At 41.6% G+C, this 22,887-nt stretch overlaps 1 long non-coding RNA gene across 1 annotated transcript in view; it reads right to left on the reverse strand.

Moving 5' to 3' along the window:
• Positions 1 to 1,127: 1,127 nt before the first annotated feature.
• Positions 1,128 to 22,887, reverse strand: part of LOC140520251 (uncharacterized) — a 113,162-nt gene continuing 91,402 nt past the window's right edge. The window contains exon 2 of the long non-coding RNA XR_011972438.1: positions 1,128 to 1,259. This is a non-coding gene — a long non-coding RNA (uncharacterized lncRNA). The remainder of the gene's footprint in view (positions 1,260 to 22,887) is intronic.

Genomic DNA, 22,887 nt, shown 5'->3' on the forward strand with positions numbered 1-22,887 from the left:
TGGAGCTTTTTCTAAGGTGTAAACATTCACAATAAAAATTTAACGATCAGCTCTCAGGAGCCCTTTGGAGCCCGCTCCAACACACCGCTGCTTCTATTGCAAAATCTGTAAGTCTGTGACCAATCTTTATTTATTCTCACCACTAGTCACCATAATAGTGAGGATACTTGCTGACTTCTCTATAGGACATTAAGGTTTACAAAACACTGTTCATTTGTTGTCTTGTTCCATCCTCTCAGTGAGGTAGGTGCTGCCGCTGATTAGCTGTGAGACCTTTGGTGAGTGGCTTTCTGAGAGGATGGAAGGCACAAAAGAAAACATTCCAGAAGTTTCTTTAAGCCATTGTGCATGGAAACTTTCCAAAGGGTTCAGCATACTATGACTTCCATGACTGATAGCAAAGTCCTCAATCATTTTTGATCATGTACCCCTACCAATTACCTTTTTTTATGGTATTCATTTTTTATCTTTATTTGTTTTTCAATGATCTTTTCCCCCTGGTGCATATGCTGGAGGCGAGGGAGAGGTGAGGAGGGGATTTTCCCAAACACACTTCAACAGCTACCTGAGCTGAGGTGCCTATGCCCGGTTCTGAAATTGGGAGGTTGGAATCTGCAGAGCATGGGATGGAGTAGTAGAGTACTGGGCTCTGATGGGTGAAGGTTAGGCCTGGCTGTATTAGAGATAAGCTCTATAAGTGACTATCACTGGAAGGTGAGATGGCAGCCCATCTTCCTCCTCTCTGATTGGCTGGTCCCCCAGGAGTCTTGGTCTCTGCTTTGGAGAGGATTAAGTTGTAGGATTACAGACATTTGACTAAAAATGACCTTAGTGATCACCTAGCTCTACCTCCTATATTTTATAGAAAATCAGTCAATGACCCAGAGAGAAAGCAGCAGTCAGGATTTGTTAGAAATAAGAGCTCTAATTTCTAGCAAATGGAGACTCAGCGATCACCCCGTTATAGATATTCCATTATAGATGAGATGGCTCAGGCCTAGAGAGACACCTTGCTCAAGTTCAGACAGGCAGCATGGGACAAAGGGGGAAAGCTTCGATTAAGGGTAAGGGAGGCCAGGGGGAGGGAGAGAAGAACTCAGAGCGGGCCCCTCCCCTCCTTTACTCACTGCACAGTTCTCCCTCGTCTTCGCCCTCAGAGCAGTCTCTCTGAAAGTTGCAAGCCTGACCCAGGTGGATGGTTGTTCCATTCCAGCAGGTGAAGGAGCTCTTCAGGGCCATTTTGGAGATAGGCGGCATCCCTGGGGAAGAGGGAGACACACACAAGCACATCAGTTTATGCTGCTTCAGACACAACTGTGCCCTCTGGAGGGGTCTCACAAGGCTGGACTTCTCAGGCTTGGTTACAGGATCAGCTGGACCATTGGTGCCCTATATAACAGCTCATACTCAGTATAGTGCTTTGTGTACATTATTACTTACATTACATACATATCGAGCCTTTAGCACAGTATACAGTAGCAGCTTAATAAATATTTACTGATTATCTCCCAATAACCTTGTGAAATGAATTTTGTCCAGTCATTTCAGTTGTGTCTGTCTCTTCATGACCCCATTTGGAGGGTTTGGTTTTTTTTTTTTTTTTTTGCAGAGATACTGGAGTAATTTGCCATTTTACAGATGAGGAAACTGAGGCAAACAGGATTAAGTGATGACTTGCCCAGGATGACATAGGTAGAAAGTGTCTGAGGTCAGACTTGAACTCAGAAAAATGAGTCTTCTTGACTCCAGGCCCAGCACTCTATCCACTGAGCCACCCATCTGCCTCATGGCATCCTAGAACAAGCTCTGTGCATCTGACATGGCTATTATCGGTAGCTGTAGTACTGAGAGGTCTTAATTTTAAAGTACAAGAACACATGGTTATCTGCATGTTACAAATGAGGCTGTCAGATGTATTGCCTTGCCTAAAGTCACACAGCTAGTTAATCTCAGAGCTGGGAAAAGAACTCCTATATTCTGTTCAGGGCTTACCACATTACCCAGATCTATAACTAGGGTGGGGCCAATGAGACTTCTCCCAGGATACCAACATTTAGAGTATATTGAAAGCAGTTGTAATCTGTTAGAAACAACAGAGTTTAGCACTGAATTGGTAAGAAAAATTAGTTAAATAGGAAGATACAAGAGGGTGGGCTGAGATGAGTCTTTCTCTTGTCCTTTCTGTTCCTGGTGATAAATATGATAGCCTTATGCTGGTATCTTGTATTTATGAACTTATATCCCAGTGGTGATCAGGGTTGGGAGTGGGCTGTGACACTATAGGCAGGAGAGTAGAGAGCTGTTTTGTATTTTTTTTAATTCCCTGACATGATAACAGAGGCACTTTGCCTAAGACTGGCCTTAGGTGTGGAATGGGGTTAGGGCAGTCTTCTGCTGGCGCTCCTGTAACCCAGCTCAGCTGTTGTCTGAGTTTCCTCCTTTCCTAGACACCCTCATAAATCTAGCCCTGTAAAAGTAATAAATACAAGTCAGCAGTATTTCCTTTTTCTCCTTAACATTGCAGAGAGATTTGTGCTTAGGATGAACAGGTGGGTGGGCAGATTTCTCTTAGCCATGTGATGTGAGAAGCAGAAGCCAGAACAGAAAATGTGATTTTATGATGATATGAGAGACACTCATATCATCACACTCAACACAACTCAACATCCCAGATGTTGCACTGGAGAAACTGTGCGCGCGCATGTGCACATAGGCCATAGTCTCCAGAGCACAGAACCAGGCACAGAGGATAGCTGTTGCAAGGAGGCCAATGGACTTTCTAACCATCAGAGTGATCCAGAGGTAGGAGCTACACTGGGAGAACCATGCTCAGCATGTTGTAGGTGCTTAATAAGTGTTTGTTGGATTGGATTGTAGGTTTCTCCTCCTTTGAGGTCTTTAAGCAAAAGTTAGATGACCACTTGATGGATGTATTATAGTGGGGATTCCTTTTCAGATATCAGTTGGACTAAATGGCCTCTGAGGTTCTTCCCAGCTCTGAAATTCTGATTCTGCAATCATATACTTTCTTTCTACCACCCATAGGATGGTGCCCTACTTTCCTGATCCTCCCACTGCCCCCTCCTCCAAAATAAAAATATGCTTCATGCTGCTTGGGCTGGGCACAATTAGTGTTATGGGTTCAAACTCCTAGTTACAAAGGCTCCATCTGCCTCAGCCTTTCCACAGGGCAAGTCCTTGGCCACCACATTACTTTCTCAGCCTGACCACAGCAGAGCAAATGCTATGAGCATGGAGGCACGGACCAGAACCAGCCCTGAGAAGCAGGATTTTGGGATCATTAGGAAGGGAGGGGAGGGTGGGAAGAGTGGGTCCACACTCATTGAATCTACTGTGTTTCCCTTGCTAAGGTCTGCAAAGTACCTCACGCCTTCCTAGTACCCAGTTCTGTGCATCGTACATGGCTATTATCTGTAACTATAGTACCGCGAGGTCTTAATTTTAAAGTAGAAGAGGTTTGTAGAGAGGTTATTAGAGGGGGTATGTGTGTCTTTAAACTTGAACAGGGAAAAATTACATATTTTTCATGAACCTTTAAAATTTACCATTTCCTTTAATTATGAATTTAAAAAGAAGCTTCTTCTAAGAAATGGTCCATAGACTTCACCAGACTGCCAAAGGCATCCATGGCACAAACAGGTGGAGCACCCTTGGGCTAGATCATCTCAAAGGGTTCTTCCAGCTCTAAAATGCTATGTTTTCATTTCCTTCCTCAATGTGGGGAGAACTGGCTTAGCTGAAGTGGTGACGTCAGGGCCAGCTAGTTAGACTGAAACTCCCTCAGTCAATTCAGTTTAACTTTTATTGCTGTATAGTTGCTTTTAGACATGTCTGACTCTTCTGAAAGCTTTTTTGGAATTTCCTTGGCACAGATACTGGAGTGGTTTGCCATTTCTTTCTCCAGCTCATTTTATAAATGAGAAAAAGGAGGCTAACAGGGTTAAGTGACTTGCTCAGGTCACACAGCTACTAAGTGTCTGAGGCCAGATTTGAGCTCAGGGTTTCCTTACTCTAGATGCAGTGCTCTATCCGCGCTGCCTAGCATTTATTAAGTGCCTACTATGTGCTGATTTCCACTGCCCCTTCAACTCTTATTCCATTAACTAGTATTTATTAAGCGCTTACTATGTGCCACACACTGTGACAGGTCCTGGAAATACTAAGCCAAAAGTGAAACAGTGAAGGAGCTTACATTCTCCTAGAGGAAATAGCTGGTATACAGATCATCGAATGCAAAGTATATGTGAAGTCAGTTTGTTGTTCAGTTGTGTTTGAACCTTTGTGGTCCCCTTCAAGGTTTTCTTGGCAGAGATCCTGGAATGGTTTGTCATTTCCTTCTCCAATGCATGATAAACAGAGGAAAATAGGGTTAAGTGACTTGCCCAGGGTCACACGGCTAACAAAGTAAGCCAGATTGGAACTCTGGAAGATGAGTCTTCCTGATTCCAAATTCAGTGCTCTATATACTGCTCCACCTAGCTGCCTCACAAAATTAATATTATGTATTTACTAACCACTGAGGGACTGAGTAGTAAAAGCCTCTTGGAGGTGATGGTTAAGCTAAGCCTTGAAGGGATTCAGGGAATTCAAAAGGCAGAGTTGAGGAAGGAGAGCAGTTTGGGGACTGGGAAGAGGTAGCTGCTGAAAACACACAGAACAGGGAGATAGAGGGTCCTGTATGGGGAATGTCAAGTGGGCTGGTTTTGCTGGAACGTCGACTTGAGGCTTGGTTATGTGAAATGAGTCTAGACAGCTTGGAGTGCTCTCCTCAAGGGCTCTTAATGGCAAATACAGTTTGTAGTTCATCCTGGATGTAACAGGGAGCCGTTGAAACTTCTTGAATGAGTGACTGACACATTGTGATTCCTGAATATATCAGTCTGGCAGTTATGGGAAGGATGAGTTGGGGGGAGAAATGAGGCAGGAAGACTAATGAAAAAGCTGACGCAGCAGGTCCACTTTAGAGTTGGTGAGGGTGTGAACTAGAGTGGTGATCTGATCAGCAGAAAGAAAGGGAACATGTATGAGATGTGTTATGGAAATAGAATAGACCAGACTTAGCCCGATTGGATATGGAGGGGTCTTGAGGAATCAGGAAGGAACACTTGAATCTTCTTCGTCCTTCTCACACATCTCAGGGTCCCCATGAAAGCCATCACCCTCAGCTCTCTTGTAGATGCCTAATGCCCTTGTCAACCTTGACCTATCTCCTTGAGCAAGGCATGAACACAATAATCCTCCTACTGGTGAATATTAAAAACCTAAATAATCAATTTATTAGTTAGGCTACCCAGCAATCAATAAATTGATACTCAGTGGTTTCTTTCCATAACCAAAGGAGACCTGGAACATTTTAAATACTTTCTGAAAGGGAATTCCCCTGACAAGGGACACTTAACTCCGATAGGTGGACATTTAATGAGGAGGTGGGGTAAAAGTGTTCAACTCCTCCTACTGAGAACTGGCTTGGTCCTGAGACTCAGCCACCTTCAGCAATCTGGGCAGGGGGAATCCAATCCATCTCCATCTGGACTTCTCTGGCTGGTTTTTCTCCTTCATGAGCTGGGTCACTCTAAACTCCAATGGAAAGCATCATGGACAGGGATTCCTTTCCTCAGGGTAAGGGCTTGCCCAGACTGGAATTTGTTTATATTTTTAACAGAACTTAGGTCTCCTGGTTGGATGGGGTCCTGCCCAAACTTAGGTGCAGTTCTGACCAAAACTGATGAACACATGTCTGGAGTGCTAGGACCAATCTCATCAATCAGACATGCCTTTCAGAGAGACTGACTGACCTTGACAGGAAATAGAAAGGAAAAAGGTGGATCACAATGAATAATTAAGTTAATATGCAAGTATAATATTAATTCTCTCATTCTTTTTGCACCCTCTACAGAATCGGAATGTCAATTTTTGCTCAAGTGGTTTCACTGCATGCAGAGATACTGCTTAGATACTGATCACCAGACCAAAGGCTGATGAGTTGGTAAGGGCCCTTCCTGTGAGAGTTTACATGGACCTACAGGAAAGAAAGGAACAGGAAAGAAAGGCAGAAAATGGGGTGCAGTAAACAGAAAGATACACTTGGAATCAGGAAGACCAGTATTCAAATTTTCCCTTAAATATCCTAGCTGTATGACCTTGGGCAAATCATTTAACCTCTCTTGGGACTCAGTTTCCTCAGTGGTAAAACATAAAGGTGGTACTCTAAGGTTTCTTCCAGTTCTAAGGCTATGATCCTACAATGAATTCTCCAAACACTTATGAAATATTTATCATTCGCCATAAGCCATGCTAGGGATTGGACATACAAACCTAGTTCCTGCCTTCAGGGGACTCATGGTTTAATCAGGAAATGAAGCATGTCTACAAATTATTACAACTGCTATAAAAACAAAACCTCACATAAAAGCAAAAATGAAAATGGAAAAAAAAAACCCCTTTACAAATGCAATGTAGGAGGGAATTGCATAATATTGTACAATTCTCATTAAGACATTTTCTTAGAGAAAACCTCCTGGGGCCAAAGTTAGCAAAGAAGTATCTGAGACCCATTGCTTACTTGTTAAGGGTTTGCTTTGAGTCTTTCATATAAATTTTAATTTTGTGCTTTGATTCTCTACTTGTTGGTGATGTCACCTGGGAAGCTGGGAAATGCCATTTTCTTCCTGTCTGGGCAGCTGGTGCCATTGGGTTCAGAGGGAGCTACCTTCTCCAGTCCTTGGGCTGGAGCCCATGCTATTAATTCTTTGTCTGACAGCTGGCAGTGTTTCACCTGGGCCACTGCAGCCTCTGAGCTGGGAGGCAAGGCAGCAGCCCTGACTGGCCAAGTGATTGATGCCTGCAGTTATGTACAGGGCCCCGGGCAAGATGCTGGAGATACAGAGATGAAAAAAAAATACAGTCCCTGCCTTCAAGGAGTTTATATTTCAACAGAGGGAAACATCACACATATTAGTTTAAGACAAAGTAGAGTGTGACAGGGCAGAAGGGAGATTCAAATAGTGTCCTAGGAAAATGTGAGGTGACGGAAAAAGCATATTTTAGCTGGAGGATCCTGCAAGGCTTCAGGAATAACATAGATAGTAGCTGAGTGGAATCTAAGATGAGACAGTGGGGTATAGGGGAAAGATGGCTGGCTCTGGAGTCGAAATTCCACCTCTGGCATTTTATTGTGTGACTTTGGGAAAGTTACTGAACATCCTGGGTTCTCTGAGAAATTCATCAGAGAAATTTAAAAAAAAAAGAGGGGGTTGGACTAGATGGCTTCTGAGGTCCCTTCCAGCTATGGCTGTTTGGTCATTTTTCAGTCGTGTCCAACTCTTTGTGACCCCATTATGGGGTTTTCTTGGCAAAGATACTAAAGCTGTTGGCCTTTTCCTTCTCCAGCTTGTTTTACAGATGAAGAAATTGAGGCAAACAGGGTTAAGTGACTTGCCCAGGGTCACACATCTAGTAAGTGTCTGAGGTGGATTTGAACTCAGGATAATAAGTCTTCCTGAATCCAAGTCTAGCACTCTAATCAGTGTACCACCTAGCTGCTTCCAACTTTTCATAGAGCATTAATTCTGGAGTAAGAGGTTCTGGGTATTGCCTCTGTGGCTTGCTACCTCTGCGAACTTGGAAAAGTTACTCACTGGGCTTTATCTTCCTCATCTGTAAAATGATGGACAGAGGGGAGAAACAAGCATTTATTAAGTACCTACTACTTAATACTACACAGTGCTAGACACTGTGCTTAGCATTTTACAAAGATGTCATTTGATCTTCATAACAACCTGGGGAGGGAGGTGCTATCATTATTTCCATTTTACAGATGAGGAAACTGAGGGAGACAGAAATAAGGTGACTTGTCACAGAGCTAGTAAGTGCCTCAAGCTGAATTTGAACTCAAATCCTCTGACACCACCAGGTCTAGCTCTCTATAAACTGTGTGCATATGCAGGTAAGCACATACATATTTATATGTATGTATATATATGTATATATACCTATATCTTGGGCATATATATGGTATATGTATATATACATATATACATATACCATATATATGGTATACATATATTGTGCATGTGTATATATGCATGCACGCACATGGGCATATACATGCATAATGTGCACACATGTAGACAAATTATATTATACAGATGTACCATGTATGTGTATTTATAACTAAACATGTATGTAATTATTTCATGAAGTACCATGAATAAAGGGCTGGGCCTGGAGTCAGAGAGACTCATCTTTCTGAGTTCAAATCTGGCCCAGATACTCACTAGCTGTATGAACCTGGACAAGTCACTTAACCCTGTTTAGCTCAGTTTCCTTCCTTATGAAATGAGCTGGAGAAGGAAATGTCAAACCACTCCAGTAACTTTGCCAAGAAAATCCCACATGGGGTCATGAAGCATTGGACATGACTGAGAAAAAGACTGAACAACAAAGTGTGTGTGTGTGTGTGTGTGTGTGTGTGTATGAAATTATATCAGGAGGGCTAAAAACCTGGAGACCTTGGAAAGGCTTCTTGTAGGAGGTGATAGGAACTGTGGTGAAACTAGGCCCCCTTCTGTTACACAAGCCTTCCTCTGTCCAGCAGTGACCAGAGCGGGATGAAGGCCCTTGCTGATGGTAGGAGGCACACTCAGGGCAGTTGAGTCTCCCCTTTTTCCAACCCACTGACACAAAGGGGAGAATCTAAGGGTGGGAAAAGGAAGGCCTTTCTTCTCTGAGTGCTCTGGGCTCTCTGTGGTGCTATAATGACAGGTCCCAGAGTCACTCTTGCTTGCTCTCTTTAAATCAGTTCACTAAGCATATAGTCAGCATCTATGCACTAGGAACTCAGTTACTGGGGTCACAATGTCAAAAATAAATCAGGCCTTCCCCTCAAGAAGGGGTGTGTGTGTCTATATGCAAAATGGTAGCTAACATTCATGGAACGCTTCCTATATAACTGGCACTGTGCTAAGCACTTCACAGTTTCTAACTCATCTGATCTCACAACAACCCTCAGAAGTAGGTGCTATAATTATCTTCATTTTACAGATGAAGAAATGGAGACAAACAGTGGTCAAATGACTTACCCAGGGTCACACTGCTAGTAAGTGTCTGAGGCTAGATTTGAGCTCAGGTTTTCCTGATTCCAGGCCCAGCTCTCTATTCACTGAGCCACCTAATTTAGAGTGGACTGCACTAACACAGAAGGGTATCAGGAAAGACCTGTTGTGTGAGGTGACATTTAATTGAGCTCTGAAGAGAACTAGAAATTTTAAGAGGCAGAAAGTGAGAAGGCAGAGCATTCCAGGTATGGGGGACAGCCCATACAAAGGCATAGAGGTGGGAGATGAGATGTGGATCAGATCAAGTGGAGAGTAGAGTACATAGGGGAAGAATTGGAACCTGCCTCAGAGAGGGATTACTGTGGTTCTTCATGATCCCAGGCCTTGACAAATCTCTTTGCCCTGTGTTCTCTTCCTCCCTCCCACCCCCCATACCCCATTCTTACCACTGGGAGCTTGTGCTTGGGGCCAATTTCATTAGATGGCCCTCCAGCACTCTGATCTTTACTGCTGGGCCAGGCTCAGAACTAATGAGGCGTGGCAAAAACAACCGCTCTGTCTTCTCAAGTTCCTTTTTATGGGTCCTATAAATTTCAAGGAGGAAAGTCCCCCTAGTGAATTGTTTTAATAAAGGAGCTGAAATTCCCATATAGGGACCACTCTGTTATGAAAACTTGCTCTGGCTTATGGTGTAGCCTCTCTGGCTGTTGGTAGACTGTCTGAGGAACCAGGACAAGAAGGGGCAATAGTGGGGGCAGGGGGTGCAGAAAGACATTTTGGCTGGAGAAGCCAAGCCCAGATACCAGGTGACTGCAACCTAAGACTAGGAAACATTGGAGAGGAAGATGGAAGGTGGTGATGATGGAAAACGATGGAGGATGGGGAGAAGGAGGACGACTAGGGGTGGTAAGTTACTTTTCGTACCATATCTCATCTGAGCCTCACCATTACTCACTTTTCTCTTCCAGTCTGGTGCCATGGTTCTATTGGCTCAGAGTCGATGGGTCCTGGGACTTAACTGAAGGGGTTAGCTGGGACAGGACTTCAGCAGCAATCAGGAGAAGGGGTAGGAGGGCAGCAAAGAGCTGTAAGTCAAAGGCCCCTTTATTGAGTCATTGACATGGGCACTGGGATCTGAAGTGTTTTTTGGAAGAGAGTCTGGGGTGCCAGGAGATGCTTGTGAACATGTTGCACCCAAGGATAGTGGTTTCCATACACAGGCTTAAGATCAGAGGATCATAGAGTCCAAGGTGAAGGGGATCCAAAGGGGATGCCTCATCCAATCCTCTCATTTTATACATGTGGAAACTGAGATGAAGTAACTTGTCCAAGACCATGCAGGTAATAAATGCCAGAGACAAGGTTGAAAGTTATGTCATCTGAGCAAAGAGCCAGGATGATTTCTGCTGTTGAGAGAATCCTATTATAGGCAGGGACTGGTCTGGATGGCCTCTGAAGTCTCTGATTATAGGGCTTACTCCTTAGCTCAAGCTGCCGTAGTGACAATGAGTCCTTGGGAATTCCTTGTTAGGAGAGTCCTTGTATATGAGGAATCTACTTAAGATCTCATGTTTAGAGTTGGAGGGGACCTTGGGGGCCATCTCTAAAAGTCCAGTTAAGGCAACTGAGACTCAGAGAGATTAGGGGCCCATGGTTATGCAGCTAGTTAATGTAGTAGGCAGGTTGGAACCTAGGGCTTCGTAATTTCTAGAAGTATAGCCTTCTGCCTTCTATATAATTTTTGTCACTCAGTCATGTTTTTTCAGCCCTGTCCCACTCTTCATGACCCCATCTGGGGTTTTCCTAGCAAATATACTGGAAGGGTTTGCCATTTCCTTCTCCAGCTCATTTTATAGATGAGGAACTGAGACAGACAGGGTTAAGTGACTTGCCCAAGGTCACATAACCAGTAAGTGTCTGAAGCCAGATATGAACTCACTAAGAGTGACTCTAGGTCCCAGTACTCTATCCAACCCACCCAGCTGCTCTCCTAGGTCCCATATCCTACCTTAATTATCACAACCTTGAAAGTAATAGGCCACCCAAGTCCAATGAACAATCTCAGCCATAGTTATCAAGAATGCCATGTCCTCTCAAAGGGAGGAAGAGGATCTATTAAAGCATTTTGTGGGAGCTCCTACACATGTGTCCTTATTTGCTAGGCTGATTTAGTATCATTAACATCAGGCTCATTAATGCTTCCCATTATTAATCACTTTCTCCTGAAGTTCCATCTTTTCTTCCTTGCTAAACAAACTACCTCCTGACCTGAGACTGCTTCACTCCAGAATTCCAATCTGACCCACCTCCATCAGCTGCCAGTTGATTCCCCAAGCAGCCCCCTCTAACCACCATGATGCATTTGTAGGTCCATTTATCTCTTCTCCTGATGGAGGCTGCATTGGCTCAGATCCACATTGCACACGTGTGTGGCGCAGGTCAGGTTACACAAATTGCTGTTGTACAGCACAGATGATTTATTGAGTTCACTCAAGGTGAGTTCTTCTTTCCCTTTGCTTTTGCATAGTACCCACTCTACCCCCCATTCCTTCTATGCACACATATGCACAACACATGTTCCTGGAGACAGACTGGATGCTGCCAGATGGATTTGAGGGGCAGACTTCTGTTTAAAGGCACAATGAATTTTCAGGTAAATTCACACTTAATGACTATTTCTTTAGTGGGGGGAGGGGAGGTGTTGGACTTGTGATTGCATTAATGCAGCAGACCCTTAATATGAAAATTTCTTCTACTGAAGGACATTGGCAGTTAATCTACAATTAATCTACAATTTATAAAGGATTTAAGTACACAGATTCAGAACTGGAAGGACATTGGAGACCTTCTAATCCTACTCCTCTTCCCTGTTCCCAGTTTACAGATGAGAAAGTAAGGACTAGGAATGGGAAATCACTTGCCCAAGGTCATACACTTTAAGTAGTCAGTGCTAGGGTTAGCTTTTGAAGCCAGGACCTCTGACTCCAAAGCCAGCCTTTCTTCCCACTGTACCCTTGAGACAATGGTACAATGAAAAGAGTGTTAGGTTTGGAGTCAGAGGAACTGGGTTCAAATTCTGGTTATGATGTACACTCTCTGTGTGAATGATTTTAGTCAACTAATTTCACCTCAGTTTCCTTATGTATAAAATAAGGGAATTGAATAAAATCAAAGTTTCTTGATAGGTTTTTTTATCATGGGTTATTTTTTTTTTTTAACAATTTGGTAAAAGCCTGTGGATCTCTTCTCAGAATAATGTTTTCAAATATATAAGATAAAATAAGTATGATTACAAAGGAAGCCAAAAGTTTCGTTGAAGATTAAGATTCACTGCTTTTCATATCCAAGTTCCATGACCCTACTGGTCATCTATCCACTGGTCCTTTGGGAAAGGGTTTGAGGGCCTAGGTCAAGAATTCTTGCATCAGGCTCCTTTTAGCTCTGAATCTATGACCTGTTTTCTTTTAGAGTTACCTGGGGTTATTAAGAAGTTAAATGACTTTTCCATGGTCACATAGTTAATAGATGTTAGAGACAGGACTTGAATCCATTATGTTGTCACTGTCTCTTCAAGATGATTTTCTGTGACATTAAAAATGGACATTTGAAACTGATCTCCTTTAACATTTTCCCTACTTAGGCAGCTTGGTGGCACAGTGGCTATAGCATTGGGCCCGGAGTCAGGGTGAACTGAGTTCAAACATCAGATACTTACTAGCTGTGTGACCCTGGGCAAGTCATATAACTTCTGTTTGCCTCAGTTTCCTCATCTGTATAATGGGGATAATAATGGCACTGATCTCCCAGGGTTGTTGTGAGGATCAAATGCAATAATGATTATAAAGCATTTAGTACAATGACTGGCTATAGGAGTACTGTATAAATGTTAGTTATGACTATATTATTATTAAAGAAAATGGAACATTCAGTAGAATATCTTGAGGACAAGAGGACCTTGCTCTGGAATCCAAAAGAAGGTGAGTTAAAGTTTGAGCTGACCAGGCCTCTTTTGGAGGCAACACTCAGGAGCTCTCTAGAGAGTGTGAGCACCTGGGGGTCTGGGCATTCTCTGCCTGGTGGGACTGCATGGCTCTAGCATTCTATCATTCAGAGAGAAGATTTCACGAGGACAGGTCATTCAAGTCTCCAAGCCGGAGCAAACTCAGGAAAGAAGGACAGATGGGGACCTCAGGAAGATACGGTCAAATAATGCGGTCAAGTCAAAAGCTGCCCTTTCCTCACTGACATTAATAGCAGTGTTTGAGGCCTGGAGGTTCCATAAATTAACCCCAGTGGTAAGCAATTCCATTGAGTCTTATAAATTATTTGAGTCTTATAAATTATTATGCTGGCAGTCTCCTTACAGAAAGGGCAGGCCTGCTTTCCTTACTAAAGAGAAGGACTGACCAAAGGCAAGGAGAGTGTTAGACCTGGAGTCAGGAAGACCTGGGTTCTAATCCTGCTTCTGACAGTGAATAGTAGGGACATGCCGCTCTTATTATAAATGTTAACTCTCTTCATTTAGCAGCATGAGGACTAGGGCTGGGTCTAGGTAAGGATGGATGGGATCATGTGGAATCTCCAAGTGGGGAGGGAGTTAAAAGTGAGTAACCAAACTCACAAACACAAGAATCTCTTCTATAATGTCCCCCGACCAATGGTTATTGCAGCCCTCCTCAAGGTGAGGGGGAGAGAAAGGCCACCCATCCCTCCTTTGACAGATCTGATGTTTGGAAGTTTCTCCTTTGCAGCTTTCACTCATGCCACTGGTTTAGAGTTCTCTAAAGCCAAGCAGAACCACCCTAAAATCCCTCTGCCATGGACTAGTCCTTCAAATGGCTGCCATCTGTCCTCTAGTTCATAGGAGCATAGATTTAAAACAGGAAGGGATCTTTGAGATCATCTAATCAATGTTTCCCCCCCACCCCCACCCCATTTTGCAGAAGAGGAAACTGAGACCTGGTCATGTTACCCAACTTGCTTAAGGTCAAGAAGATAATAAACGGCTGGGATTGGAACTGGAAACCAGGTCCTTTAATGCCTCTAGGCTAAATATCCTCAGTTCCTTCAACCAGTTCTCATAATTCTCAAGGCTTAGTTTTTAGTCTTTTCATTATTTTGGTTTCACTTAAAAAAAAAACAGCACAGCACTAAACTTTTCTCAATTCAGCCTATCATGTGTTAATTAATAGAATTTTCTCTCTTTCTTTCTTCCTCTCTTTCTCCCTCCCTTCCTCTCTCTTTTTTCCTTTCCTTTCCTTTCCTTTCCTTTCCTTTCCTTTCCTTTCCTTTCCTTTCCTTTCCTTTCCTTTCCTTTCCTTTCCTTTCCTTTCCTTTCCTTTCCTTTCCTTCCCTTTCCCTTCCCTTTCCCTTCCCTTTCCCTTCCCTTTCCCTTCCCTTTCCCTTCCCTTCCTTTCCCTTCCTTTCCCTTCCTTTCTTCCTTTCTCTTTGGCTTATGATAGATACATTATTGTCTTACACTGAGCCTAAATTCACTATAACTCCTTTCACTAGAACAGTTATCTAGTCACTCTTCCTCCATCCTATACTTATAAAATTGATTTTTAAAATTCAGGTGTAGATTGATATTGATTCTCATTAAATTTCATCTTATTGGATTCAGCCTACCACTCCAGATCTTTTTGAACACATCATCTAACGTGAGTGATCTCTCCTAGTGTCATATTGTCTGCAGATTTGACAAGCATGTACACCATCTTCCAAGTCATTAATAAGAATATTGTCCAAAGCAATGGGGCAAAAGACCAATAATTGGACACTCCATTAAGTGCAGTTAGTGTCACAGTTGATAGAACTTGAGACTTGGAGTCATGATGGAGGAATCACTTGCCATTTCAAAATGTAGGACCTTCAGCAAATCACTTAATCTTTCTAAGCTTCTACTTCCTTACCTTTTAATAAATGGGAATAATTTTTATATGATATCCCTCATATATGTGGTGAGATTTGAAATCAAATACGAGTATTTACTAAGTGGTTGTAGTGGATAGAATGCTGGGTCTGGAGTCAGAAAAACTCCTCTTCCTGACTTTAAATTTGACTTCAAACCCTGGGCAAGTCACTTAACTCTGTTTGCCTCAGTTTCCTTATCTGCAAAATGAGCATTCCAGTATCTTTGCCAAGAAAACCCCAAATGAGGTCGTGAAGAGTCTAACATAACTGAAAATGACTGAGAAACAACACTAAGTACCTACTATGTTCCTGACACTAGGGATGCAAAAACAAATCCTTGTTCTCAAAGAACTTACATTTCACTGGAGGGAAACAACATGTACACAGGTAAGTAATTACAAAAGAAACATAAATTAATTTCTAGGAGAACCAAGAAAGGTCTCTTGTAGGAGGTGTAGCTGTAGCTGAACCTTGAAGGGAGCTAGAGATTCAAAGAGGAAGAAAGGCCCAGAGGGAGGATAGGATATTTGGTGTACAGGGAACAGCCAATAGGCCAGTTTGTCCTTATCACTATTTTGGGGATTCCATTAATTAAAAATTACCTCCAAAGGCCCAGACAAATAGGAAGTAGGTGAATGTTTACTCTGGGTGTGGAGAGAATCAGTCTGTAATTACTGTCAATAGTCAATAAACAAGAAGAAAAGGAATTCCATTTACTTTCTACCTCTCTGCCCCATCCATGATCAATTCAGCAGCTCAGTCTTTCACTCCTGCAGGTCATCACGATGTAAGGGATGCTACTGTCTTAAAAGACCAAACTTGGCTCTGAGTCTTGGGTTGAGACGGTTCAGTATCTTGAGTCCCCTTTCCTAACTAGGATCACTTGAGAAAACAAGGTAGCCTTGACTACTTTAGGAAAGTGATTTTCCTTGGAAAAAAGGACACTGGGTCTCGTTAGATAAACAGGCCTGAGGTACCCTTATGCCTTTTAGATAATCACTGATCATGAGAAATATTTTATTTATCAAACTCCAGGATCAAACCAACCATACAATGGTTCACTTTCTCTTCTCTTAATAAATGGAGAAAAAAACACCACCCCCTTCCAGGTAATAAGTAATATTCTCTATGTATCCCCAGCATCTAACACAGTGACTGGCACATAGGAGACATTTACACAATACTTGTTTATTGAATGATCGATCATTTGTTAACCCCTAGAATGTGTGTGATCTTTGCTGGTGAAGAAAGTCCTCACAATAATGAAGTCTCAGATACTGGAAGAATTGAAACAAATAATAATAGTTTACCCTTGTATAGGTTTTAAAGTCCAGAAGTACTTCATACATGTTGATTTTAAGCTTTATAACACCTCTGTGAAGTAGGCATTACTAGGATTTATCTATAAATGGGGAAACCAGTTCAGACTCTTTCAAGGTCACACAGCTAGGTAGTAATAGAGTTGAGAGTCAGACACAGGTTTTCTGACTCTGGGCCCAAGGTCCTATTCATAATGCTTATAGACATCAGCAACATAAACCTACTTTCCTTGCATTCAAAAGAAATAAACTTGGAATTTGGAAAAAGTTCCAAAAAATGAGACAGAGACTACCTGCAGAGATTAAAGCTTTCACCAGGTCCTTCACACAGAGGAAGAGTCTCAACTCTAGGGCCTCTGATTTAATTCGGCTAAGTATAGCCTACCAGTAGGTAAGCATTATGTGTTCCTTTCTATGGTTGATTTCCATAAAGATATTTAAACACAAGTTCTTTGTTTGGAGTTTAAACAGTTCCTTTATTTGATGGCTGATTCTTTTTCCAATTAGAATCTCAGCTTCCCGATTTGATATTTATCTTCATTGTTTCACTGGAAATACACACCAATAATTTAATTTTTTAATATTCCAAATGACCTCTGAGTATATTTTACCATTAATCTCCCTGAGAAAGTTTGGCATTTAACCATTCTTTATTAGGGCTCCCTAATAAAATGTGTCATTTTCTTCTCTGGTTTGTTCAGTAAACAAGGAACAATTCTAAATCTCGCCTTGGAGAATTAATTTTCATCCCCAACCTATTACAGTCCCAACTGAGACCACTGAAGGGACCTATTATTAAAACCTGGAGTGGTGGAGAGACTGGAGGCTGGAAATGAGATAACAAAGAAAGCAGGATGGCTTGCTGGATCTTGAGAAGAAAAAATGAAAACTAACCTGTCAGTGGCCATTATCCTTTGTGGTCAGTCTGCTAAGAAGGAGGTAGTGTGGATATAGGGGAAACTTACTATATTGTGGGAAGAACACTTTGACCCACCGATAGGACTATGGATATGGAAGAAGTCAAGAGGAAAAGGACTTGCATGTACAAGAATATGTACAGCAGCACTTTTCGTTACAGCGAAGACTAGAAATAAAATCGATGTCTATCAATTGGGAAATGACTGTATAAATTATGGTTTATGTATATATTGGAACCACAAGAGATGAGGAATATGATAAATTCAGAAGAATATGGAGGTGTTTGTTGACAGCAATAGAGGGAAGTGTGTAGAACCAGGGAGATCATCTGCATGATGACCAAAGCAATAATGTGAAGCAGGGCATCACTGTGAAAGATCTTGGAACTCTGACCACTCATGACTTCAAAAGCCTGAGGATGAAATCCACCTTTCTCCTCTTGGCTAACAGGTGAGGGACTAGGGGTCTAGAACCAAACATGCATTCGTAGGAAGCGATATATTATTCCTGATTATACATATTTATTATAAGAGAATCCTTCTACTGGTGAGGGTGGGGGGACAGAGGGGAAAATGGGTTGATGATTAGTAACAGACATGGGAAAAAAGAAATGTTATATCTTATGCGTAGATATTAATTTAATGGTAAATGATTTCTAAACAAGTTTAGGTGGTTTTATTGATTTTCAATATTACATCTTCAAGATTTATGATGAAATATATTTTTGCATCATTATGAATTTACTATTATGTTTCAGTAAACTACTTTTTATAAGCAAGATAAAAAAGATATAGGTGATATAAAAATTAAAAAAAACACACACACAAATAAAAGACCATTGGGCTTGCAATTAGAAAAGGTAGCTTTGAATGCTGGCTCCATCATTCACAGAGTGACCAAGTTACTTCTCCTCCCTTAGCCTCAGTTTCCTTAATCAGCAAAATGAAACTATTTGAAAGGCAGCATGTCCTCAGAATCAGGAAGCCCTGGATTCTAGTCCAACCTTTGACATGTGATGGGTGTATGACCCTGGGTCGATCACCTCACCTCTCAGTGCTGCAAGTAACTCTTTCAAGACTATGGATAAATTGTCAATATGTACAATGTAGGGAATTTCCCACACAAAAAAATAAAATCATAGGTCTGGATTTAAAAAAAAGTATGTACATTAGTCATATCACAGGGTTATTATGAATAAAAGCCTTTGTAAACCTGAAAGTGCTATGCTTTACAAATGGGGAAATTGAAGTTGCATTATCAACCATTATTATAATCATAAGGGAACAGAGTGGGTTCAGTCCCTTTTGAAAAGAAATGAGTCAACATTCCCAACTTCAAGATATTTTCTGGTAGCAACTGTTAGAATTAGGAAGGAAGGCTTTTCATGGTGACATAAACAGGTATAAGACTCAGTTCTCTGCCTTTGGGGATTCTATAGTCTAGTTTGGGAGACAAGGCACAAACACACAAAAAGTGAACTTTTTAGCTCAGACATATGATTTCCTCAGTAGGGGGAATTCCCAGTGGGAAAAAATTCTCCACTAATGCAGTTCAGCAACCAAAATATCATTTATAGTTGTAGAGAGTTTCCTGGGGATTAAATAATTTCCTCATGGTTTCACAGATAACATATATCAGAAGCAAATCTCAAATCTAAGTCTTCCTGAGACTTCTTGGCTGGTCACTATATCCACTTTGCCATACTGTCTCTCAAATATCAATCAATCAGTAAATGGTTATTAAGCATATGTATAGTGCCTGGGCACTGAGAATTGAAAGACAAAAATGAAACTGTCCCTGATCTCAAGAGTTTATCTTCATGTATAAATATGCAAAAGATTTGTGCAAGAGAAGGGCAAAGGAATTGTGGTGGGTGCAGGGCACTGGCATGAGGGAGATGAGAAAGGCTTCATTTAGAAGATGGCACTTGAGCTGAACTTCAAAGGAAATGAGTAATTCTAAGATGGAGACACAAGGTCCTTGTAAGTTGCAGTGGCCAAACACCATTCTCTCCCCTTCCCTACAAATGTCATTACCCAGTGTCCAGCTCTAAGATGACCTGGACTTTCTGACCTTGGCTAAGCTGGTCCTCAGATAACAGCTATCATAGTTTTTTTGTTCTTAGCTTTTAGGAGCTTGTCATACTCTGGCATAGCCTCCAAGATGCCAGGGTCACCTCCGCATTGGGATGAGATAGTAGAGTGTGACTATATTGGATGACATCATTATGTTACATTGATAAATATTTATATTTAGCATACTATGAGGCCATGTTGTATGGTGGAACTGAGAATCAGGAGACTTGGATTCAAGTCCTCTTCTAACACTAGCTAGCTCTGTGGCTTTGGGTGTATTGCTTTATCTCTCAGGGTCCCACTTTCCTCCTCTCTCAGATGAGGTGGGTGGACCAGACATACTCTAAGGTTCATTCCTACTTCCCAATTCTATGATTCTCAATTCCCTGGAGCAGGGAGTTTTAGCTTAGGGCTCATGATTCTAAACTTATTAGACTGCAGCAAGTCTATGAATTTAGATGGGAAAAAATTACATTTCTTTTACTAATCTTTGGTTTCCTTTGTCATTCTATGTATTTTATTTTGTTCATTTAAAATATTAAGCTGAGAATGGGTCCATAGTCTTCACCAAAGGAGACCAGGACACAAAAAGGATAAGGACAGCTTTTTCTAAAGTAGATATGAAACATGGTACCACCTGGTACAACCCATATTTGAAAAAAGAATGAGTCTCCTGTACAACATCCTCAGTCTTCCCTTTTAGATTTCTGGGGGTGGGGAGCAGAGGGGGTGAACTTGTCACCTCTCTAGCAAGCCCATTCCAATCTTGAATCTCTCCAATTGTTTGGAAGTCTTTTTCTTAAATGAAGCTTAAATCTGTCTCTTTGTAACTTTCATCCATTGTTCCATCTTCAGGGGCCAGACAGAACATATTGAATCTGCCTTTCTACAGAAGTCCTTTAGATATTTCAAGAAAGTGATTCAATTCAGTTCAAAGACCATTTATCAAATAGCATTACATGCAAGACATTGGAATAGCAGAGAGTGAACTAGATATCACTGACTATCAGAGCCAGAAAAACTTGGATTAAGCTCCTGTCTCTGCAAGGTATGGCTCTGGGAAAGTCACTTCAATACAATGGACAACTCCCTAAAACTGTAAGACGCGTAGCATTTATCCATCTGCATTGGTGGAGGTAGTTATCTTATGTCAATGAATTCATGTGTCCACCTACCCCACAAACTGTACTAGGCTCTAGGGATACAAATACAGGAACCGATCCCTGCAGAATACAGCAGTACAATTCATTTCCCTAGTTCTAGACCATCCATCTATCCATCCATCCATCCATCCATCCATCCATCCATCCATCCATCCATCCATCCATCCACCCATCCATCCATCTGAGACCTGGGAAAGACCTTAGCTTAAAAAATTCCAAGGTTTCTCATTGTACCCAGGGCCATCTCCAGTTGCCCTGATCTATATTTGGCCACTGGACCCAAACGGCTCCAGAGAAGAAAGTGAGGCTGGCAACTTTGCACAACCCTTCCTCATTGAAATCCAATTCATTTGCATGTCATGGCATCATCTCCCTGATGTCAAAGTCCTCTTTGAGAATGCAGGACAAACAATGACATTTCCTTTTATATGTTATCTTCCCTATTAGAATGTAAGTTGCTTGGGGACAGGGACTATCTTTCTTTTTTGTATATATTTGTATTTTCGGCACTTAATATAGTGCCCTTATTGTCCAACTCTTTGTGACCCCATTTGGGGTTTTCTTGGCAAAGATACTAGAGTGGTTTGCCATTTCCTTCTCCAGTTCATTTTACAGATGAGGAATTGAGGCAAACAGGTTTAAGTGACTTGCCCAAGGTCACACAGCTAGTAAGTGTGTGAAGCCAGATTTGAACCCAGGAAGATGAGTCTTCCTGATCCCAGGCCTGGCACTCTATCCACTGTATTACCTAGTTGCTCCACTACAGTGCCTGGAACATAGCAAATGCTTAATAAATTCTTATTGATTGAACAAATTACTTTAAGACATCATTTTAAATTATTGTTATTATTATGAGAATCAAATGAGATATGTTAAAATCTTCATAAACCTTAAAACATTATATAAATTATATATATTATTTTAATTATTGTTGCAAAACCCAAACCCATTCCTGCCTTAAAAGAGCTCATATTTTGCTGAATTTAATATGATAATAGTGGGAGCATTCTTTGCATATCTTTCCATAATCTTCTACTTTTTTGGATCTTGAATTGCCTTTGGGCACATTGAAGGTTGAATTCTGCTAATTATAGTTCAGTGTTATATGGATTTTATTGTATGCTTATAACTTGAAAATGTGATGTTTCCATGCAGGACTTGAGTTAGTCCTCTCACACCAGGGCCTCCAGATAAACTAACCAATGTTCAAGGTACTGGGTCTGCAGCCACTCAAAATCTTAGTCCACAGGTCTCCACTAATATATATACTTTTTCTGGTCAGCCTGTATGCACCCTTAGTTGAAATCAAAGAAGCTTAATGTAATAATATACCTAATGGAGATTTATTGCATGCTCAAAATCACCTACTATGGCATAATTCGCATGGAAGTTGCTGTGGATCTCCTTCCAGGAGACTGTAGCATGAGTGGGTAATCTGTGTTGGCCTACCCATGGTTGGGAACAGTAAGATATCATTTATTAAGAACCCTTAAAGATGTATCATTTATTAAGCATCTATTACTATGTACCAGACACTGTTAAGTGCTGGGGAAAAACGCATCCTTTTCGATGAAGTCTTCCTTGATCTTACCCAACTAGAAATTGTCTTTTCCTTCTTGATATTTTCATAGCACTTCATACCTTAATTCAATTAAATAAACTTATTAAATACCCAGTCAGCATAGGTTCTGGTACTCAATGCTAAGGCCCTGAGATAGCCATTATATCCAGGGAGTTTATAATATGCTAGGGAGAATATGATGTGTCCACAAATAAATATACTGCAAAGAGGCATACTTGGGATAGGGGCAAAGGAATGCTACAAAGATAAAATGGTCTGGGGAAATGTGGAGAAAGAGAGATCTCTTTCTGCTCAGAGGGTCCAAGATGGCTTCATAAAAGAGATGTCATTGCTTCTAGGTCTTACAGGAAGAGAAAGATGAAATTAAGGACAATGACATGAGGGCCTCTAAGGTCTCTTATATCTCTAAATCTATAATTCTATGAGTAACACTCATGAGATGTGAGGAGCAAGAGCATTCCATCCATGGGGCTAGACTGTGTGTGTGTGCATGTGCGTGTGTGTGTGTGTATGTGCGTGTGTGCATGTGTGTGTGCGTGTGTGTAGGTGACAGAGGACAGGACAAGACTGGGGAATAGCTGTTAGAATGCTTTGCTGGGAATCTAGAGTATGTTAAGAAGAATATTGTGAGACAAAATTGGAAAGGTGTGTTGGGACAAATCTGTGTAAAGGCTTTTGAATGCCAGGCAGAGGAGTCTGTTACTTCACCTGGAGGCAGTAGGGAGCCATGGAAAGTTTTTGAACCAGGGAGCAAACTGGTTAGATCTGTGTTGTAGGCAGCTTGTTGAAGATGGAGAAGCTGAAAGCAGAAAGGCCATGCCATGATGAGGCTGTTACAGA

The sequence above is a fragment of the Notamacropus eugenii genome, chromosome 1 (assembly GCF_028372415.1).
Source record: "Notamacropus eugenii isolate mMacEug1 chromosome 1, mMacEug1.pri_v2, whole genome shotgun sequence".
Lineage (NCBI taxonomy): Eukaryota > Metazoa > Chordata > Mammalia > Diprotodontia > Macropodidae > Notamacropus > Notamacropus eugenii.